At 52.1% G+C, this 6,743-nt stretch overlaps 3 non-coding genes across 3 annotated transcripts; all 3 read right to left on the reverse strand.

Moving 5' to 3' along the window:
- Positions 1-430: 430 nt before the first annotated feature.
- Positions 431-502, reverse strand: trnaa-cgc. Its single transcript has one exon. It is a non-coding gene; the product is annotated as a tRNA-Ala (tRNA).
- A 119-nt stretch (positions 503-621) lies between these two features.
- On the reverse strand, positions 622-693 carry trnaa-cgc. Its single transcript has one exon. It is a non-coding gene; the product is annotated as a tRNA-Ala (tRNA).
- A 1,219-nt stretch (positions 694-1,912) lies between these two features.
- On the reverse strand, positions 1,913-1,984 carry trnaa-cgc. The gene has a single exon. It is a non-coding gene; the product is annotated as a tRNA-Ala (tRNA).
- Between the last annotated feature and the right edge of the window lie 4,759 nt (positions 1,985-6,743).

Here is a 6,743-nt window from a genome sequence, read left to right on the forward strand (position 1 = left end):
AGTGCCGAACAAGAGAGCGCTCATCCCCAGGCTGTTTTCACTGCTGCAGACGTCTTTAATCTGGGCAGCCTCAGAAAGGTTCTCCCCGAGTGGTTTCAGCACGCAACAGCAGCTGATTCTGGTGCATTTCCATAGACCAATATCTCTAATGTGACAATGCAGCCTTGTTGTCCTTGTTGTCAGATAACTGGACAATTCAGGGAGCTGTTTCATGAAGCAGGATTAGTGAGTAAGGCTGGATAACTGCACTGAGTAAAAGCAGGAGTGCTTCTTATCAGGAACATGGGCTGAAGTAGAGTGAGCTGTGCCTGGGTTTGCTCAGCATGGTCACGTTGCTAATGGCTCCAGGGCTTCTGGCCCTTGTTGTGTTCAATAATGCCTGCATCACAGGCCTTGGTTGTCCTGCTGTCTTTCCATGAAAAAGCCACTGTGGAGATGCTGGGGATTGAACCCAGGACCTCACACATGCGAAGCATGCGCTCTACCACTGAGCTACATCCCCTGTCTCAGCCTGCATCCACCATTCTATGTGTGATTGCTTACAGAGAAATATGCTGTTTAAACAAAGTGCTGTAACAACTCACTTTGGGAGACGACCAAATTAAAGATGCAGGGGTTCCTTGGAGATGCAGGGGATTGAACCCTGGGCCTCATACATGCGAAGCATGCGCTCTACCACTGAGCTACATCCCCACACGCACAGGCCCCGAGCTGATGTTTCTCACAAGGCAATGCAATGCACTGTCAGCGCTTATCCCACCAATCAGCTTTGAACCCGCATTTGTGAACCGAAAAAGGGTGCAGTGAAGACGAGGAACTGGAGCAATCTTCAAACCCCCGCCCCAACTCCCCCCGCCCCCCCGCCCCTCCCCCCCTCTCCCCCCAGCTCTCTCCCCCCGGCTCTCTGTCAGGCTTCCCATTGTCTACAAAAGCAAAATATTTGGTGTATTTCTGAGTGAAACTCTTTGCTTTTTGACGCGCTGTTTATGTCAGCCCAGCGCTGTCACAGAGCAGAAGAAGAGATCAGTGTGAAAAAGTGACCGGAAAATGGGAAAATTAAATAACGGTAATTCGTCACGCGCAAGAGAACATTTTTTACACATAACATATTTATTAAATAACAGTGCAAGACAAATGTGTAACACCTCCACCCCCGCATCCCAGTTTGTCTGTTTGTTCTGTCTGCATGTTTTATTCTGCTCATTTAGGCCCAGAGTTTCTCCGCTCACTCCTCCAATAATCTCTTTGAACTGGAAACAAAAAGAAAATTCTGACGTTCTGAGTTGTGAACCCGCTCTGCTGCGGCATTCTGGGATTGCTAGATGGCGATGGCTCACATGCTTTTACTCACACGCGTGTGGGATTACATCACTCTGAGATCCCACGCGTAGCATCAAATGAGCAAAACTGGTCCTGGAGTCCAAAACCAACGAAGGAGAGAAATTATAAGTGTGTGTGTGGAGGAAATAAAGATTTTCAGTAATTGTGTGTGTGTGTGTGTGTGTGTGTTTGTGAGCGAGAGTGTGTGTGTGTGTGTGTGTGTGTGTGAGAATGTGCGTGTGTGTGTGTGTGAGAGAGAGTGTGTGTGTGTGTGTGAGAGAGACTGTGTGTGTGTGTGTGTGTGTGTGTGAGAGAGAGAATGTGCGTGTGTGTTTGTGTGAGAGAGAATGTGTGTGTGTGCACGCAGCCTGTGCTCTGTACAGCACAGAGAGACCCGTAGTGCCAAACTGCAGCGAGATTAGAAATGTGCTTGGAGAGACTCCAGAACAGAACTCAGGCGTCGGACACACAAAGCACGCACTGTACCTCTCAGCTATAACCCCTCAGCATGAAACTCCCCACCAATGCACTCTGTCCCGGGAACAAAACTGTTCGTTTCACTGAGAAAGCCAATCCATCACAGGGGGACAGCTGGAGATGCTGGGGATTGAACCCAGGACTTCATACATGCGAAGCATGCGCTCTACCACTGAGCTACATCCCCAGTCATGAGCTGCCCAACATGGTACTTCCAGAAAAAAAAATTGCATCATGTCACTCAATTGCTTGCATTTAGGCCACCTGGAATTTTAAATACATCTCTTGATAAATGACAGCTGAAGACAGTTCTTGTGTTCCTGTGTGAAATGTTTAAGTGTGATCTAATCAATGAGTGAATCAGTGTTGGTGTAAACAGCCAATTAGATCATTTATCCAGGGTAACTGGTAGAAACTAAAGCCTGCAAACACACCAGCCACACAGGACTGGAATTAGCCTCCCGTTGCTGTAGATCAGTGGTCTCCAACCCTGGTCCTGGACAGCTACAGGGTCTGCTGGTTGTCATAGTGACTCTGCAATTCATGAATCAATTAGAGCAGTTGATTACACAGTTAACTCAAGTCACCTGGTGTCCTGGGTCTCAATTGGGTGCTGATTTTAAGGTGAAAACAAAAACCAGCAGACCCTGTAGCTCTCCAGGACCAGGGCTGGGGACCACTGCTGTAGATAATGACTGAATTTGAGTGACAGTCCTTTCTCTGAGGTCCTGGGGATTTAATTCAGAACTCACACATGTGACCACTGAGCTATGTCACCAAGACCCACGCAAACACCTGATCCCTGATTGCACAAGCAATTTAAAACAACACGTCTGTTCTATTGTTCGAGTGAAAAAAATGTGCAACTGTAAGTGGCTGAAAGTGATTTTGTCCATGTTGGCTTCAGTTGGGGGCCATTTTTAATGTCAAAAAAACTTTGAGCAATAAAACTATTCTGTTCTCAACCATAATTTATATAAGTTTTAAAATGATATGTGCAAAAGTTTCACGGTTGGGCGTTTTCAGTGGAGAGAATGCAAGACTGTGAGAAATTTTAACTTTAAATTTAACTGAATTGACTTTTTTATCTTCTTTCTGAACCGTAGTTCTGGAAAATTTTATTCCATTCAGCAGGTAATGAAAGAGGGAAACGAGAGGAAAGCAGGAACTAGGAGTTTTCAGACAGCAGTGGAGTGAGTGAGTGAGTGAGTGAGAGTGTGTGTGTGTGTGTGTGTGTGTGTGAGCCCTTCCCTGTGGATCAGACACCTGCAGTGTCACTCGTGCATTTTGCCAGGCCAGGCTGGTTGCAGTTCCAGGTTAACAAGGTTAATTAGGTTAACGAGGTTAACGAGTGTCTCAATGGCCCATGGATAACCTCTGTGGCCTCATGGCTGAAAATGTTAATGAGTATAACTGGCTGCAATGCATGCTGGGAAAGATCAGGCCACGCCAGATGAAGCAGCTCTCTAAGGCTGTTTATGAGTGTAACGCACACCTCCCTTCTGGAAAATTCTGCTTCTCCCTCCTTCCTCTTCCTCTTCCTCTTCCTCGGACCAAAGGCCAAAGGCGCTGAAGAAGAGCCAGTGACTGTGCTGCTGATTCTCTCGAGGTAGATTCCTGTTTCCTGATTCATTAATGCTGCCCGTAGACAAAGAGCCATTTTGCCTCAGGAGATGTATGCTCTTGTTCTATAATATACACACACTTCTCTCTCACTCACTCTCTTTATCTGTCTTTGTCTCTCTCTGTCTCTCCTTCCCTTTCTCTCACACAAACATTGCCTGAGTATTCAAGGTCCAGCGAGCTGGTGCTTCCCAACATTGTGCAGATTTAATGAGCCTTGTGTGTTTGTGCCGTGCTGCTGAACATGACGCATGTGTTTAGGTGGGTCGCGTGTGACCGCGCGGCTCTGCGCCACTGCTCCGCGCTCGTTTGCTCTGGCCTTGTCTCATCCAGACCCACCTAATCAACCTGCCGCCACTCCCCAGACTCCAGGCCCACAGGCTCACGCAGAGCAAACAGGCCCTTTAATATTTGATTGGTGGATAAACAGAGCGAGCTGTCCGTCAGAGTGGTGCCCCTCCCCTCGGGGCGGGGCTGGTGGTTTTTGGGGTTTCAGGGGCTACGGAACGCTGGGGTTTGGGGTTTCTCATTAAGCGCGGAGTCCAGCAGAATCTGGGGTGCAAGCCCCAGACATTAACAGCTTTAGACAGAATACTTTCTGGACAGTAAAAATGTTACACTGTCATTTGTGTGCATGTTCATTTGCTTAACATTGTTTTCTGTATAGCTATTTGCATTATAGCATGGTAACATATTTTCTTAAATTGGAAACTGCCACTTTCAGAAAGCCCTGGGGAACACTGTGGTGTAAGATGTGGGAAACAAATTTGTGGATTTAGCTCCATAGTGGGAAGAGCAAACAGTTTTTCTTACCTTGAAACTGTATAAAATAGGCTTTGTTTTCCTTTTATAATTCAATCAGCATGTGGAAGAGCTTTGTAGGTAACGGCACTTTTTATTGGATAAACAGACCCGATAGGGAAGATGCAGGTCGTGATTAATTGTCGCTGGGTCGTCCATGACTGTAGAGGGCAGCAAACACACAGATCCCAGTCTGAAGATGGAGTGCGCAGGGGTCAGGAATGGCTGCCGTTGTTGTCACAGAATGAGAGAACTTTTTAACTCTCTGCTTTTTTGTGACCTCTACCAGACAACTCCTTATCTAAGGGTTCAGTTCTGCTCTCCTGCAGATGAAACGCTTTCGATGCTGCTCAGCACGGGGGTGTGGGGGGGTATGGGGGGAGCGGGGGTGGGGGGTGAGCTTAGCCTCCTCTTCCCCCACAGCTCTAGCGCCTGCCAGCACGCTTCCTTTGATGCGGAACCTGCTCCGGTCTCTCCATCATCTCCACGGGACCGACCCGTCCGCTTTAGAAAAGGAGAAATAACGGCTCTCTCTCCGCGCCGTACGAACCTGTTAGCGCTGATGATGGAACCTGCCAGTCACACCTGGCTTTGGGCACACCTGCGTGTGCACCTGGGGGCAGGCAGCCTGCAGGCTCCTCATCTCAGTCTAACCACGTCGCTAAACCACGTCACAATGCGCTGCTAAACCACAATGCACTGCTAAACCGCGCTGCGCTGCTAAACCGCGCTGCGCTGCTAAACCACGTCAGGCTGCTAAACCGCGCTGCGCTGCTAAACCACGTCAGGCTGCTAAACCGCGCTGCGCTGCTAAACCGTGCTGCGCTGCTAAACCAGGTCAGCCTGCTAAACCGCGTCAGCCTGCTAAACCGCGCCGCGCTGCTAAACCACGTCAGGCTGCTAAACCGCGTCGCGCTGCTAAACCGCGTCGCGCTGCTAAACCGCGCCGCGCTGCTAAACCGCGCCGCGCTGCTAAACCGCGCCGCGCTGCTAAACCACGCTGCGCTGCTAAACCACGCTGCGCTGCTAAACCACGTCCTGCTGCTAAACCACGCTGCGCTGCTAAACCGCGCTGCGCTGCTAAACCACGTCCTGCTGCTAAACCGCGCTGCGCTGCTAAACCGCGCTGCGCTGCTAAACCAGGTCCTGCTGCTAAACCGCGCCGCGCTGCTAAACCACGTCCTGCTGCTAAACCACGCTGCGCTGCTAAACCACGTCAGGCTGCTAAACCGCGCTGCGCTGCTAAACCGTGCTGCGCTGCTAAACCAGGTCAGCCTGCTAAACCGCGCTGCGCTGCTGAACCACGTCAGGCTGCTAAACCGCGTCGCGCTGCTAAACCGCGTCGCGCTGCTAAACCGCGCCGCGCTGCTAAACCGCGCCGCGCTGCTAAACCGCGCCGCGCTGCTAAACCACGCTGCGCTGCTAAACCACGCTGCGCTGCTAAACCACGTCCTGCTGCTAAACCACGCTGCGCTGCTAAACCGCGCTGCGCTGCTAAACCACGTCCTGCTGCTAAACCGCGCTGCGCTGCTAAACCGCGCTGCGCTGCTAAACCAGGTCCTGCTGCTAAACCGCGCCGCGCTGCTAAACCACGTCCTGCTGCTAAACCACGCTGCGCTGCTAAACCACGTCAGGCTGCTAAACCGCGCTGCGCTGCTAAACCGTGCTGCGCTGCTAAACCAGGTCAGCCTGCTAAACCGCGTCAGCCTGCTAAACCGCGTCGCGCTGCTAAACCGCGCCGCGCTGCTAAACCGCGCCGCGCTGCTAAACCGCGCCGCGCTGCTAAACCGCGCCGCGCTGCTAAACCGCGCCGCGCTGCTAAACCGCGCCGCGCTGCTAAACCACGCTGCGCTGCTAAACCACGCTGCGCTGCTAAACCACGTCAGGCTGCTAAACCGCGCTGCGCTGCTAAACCACGTCCTGCTGCTAAACCGCGCTGCGCTGCTAAACCGCGCTGCGCTGCTAAACCAGGTCCTGCTGCTAAACCGCGCCGCGCTGCTAAACCACGTCCTGCTGCTAAACCGCACTGCGCTGCTAAACGACGTCCTGCTGCTAAACCACGCCGCGCTGCTAAACCGCGCTGCGCTGCTAAACCGCGCTGCGCTGCTAAACCAGGTCCTGCTGCTAAACCGCGCCGCGCTGCTAAACCACGTCCTGCTGCTAAACCACGCTGCGCTGCTAAACCGCGTCGCGCTGCTAAACCACGTCCTGCTGCTAAACCGCGCTGCGCTGCTGAACCGCGTCGGGCTGCTAAACCGCGTCGGGCTGCTAAACCGCGTCGGGCTGCTAAACCGCGTCCTGCTGCTAAACCGCGCTGCGCTGCTAAACCGCGCTGCGCTGCTAAACCGCGTCCTGCTGCTAAACCGCGTCCTGCTGCTAAACCGCGCTGCGCTGCTAAACCGCGCTGCGCTGCTAAACCGCGCTGCGCTGCTAAACCGCGTCCTGCTGCTAAACCAGGTCGGGCTGCTAAACCGCGCTGCGCTGCTAATCTCTCTCTTTGCATTCAAATTCCTGTCATCCCG

Source organism: Anguilla anguilla, chromosome 1, assembly GCF_013347855.1.
Source record: "Anguilla anguilla isolate fAngAng1 chromosome 1, fAngAng1.pri, whole genome shotgun sequence".
Classification (NCBI taxonomy): domain Eukaryota; kingdom Metazoa; phylum Chordata; class Actinopteri; order Anguilliformes; family Anguillidae; genus Anguilla; species Anguilla anguilla.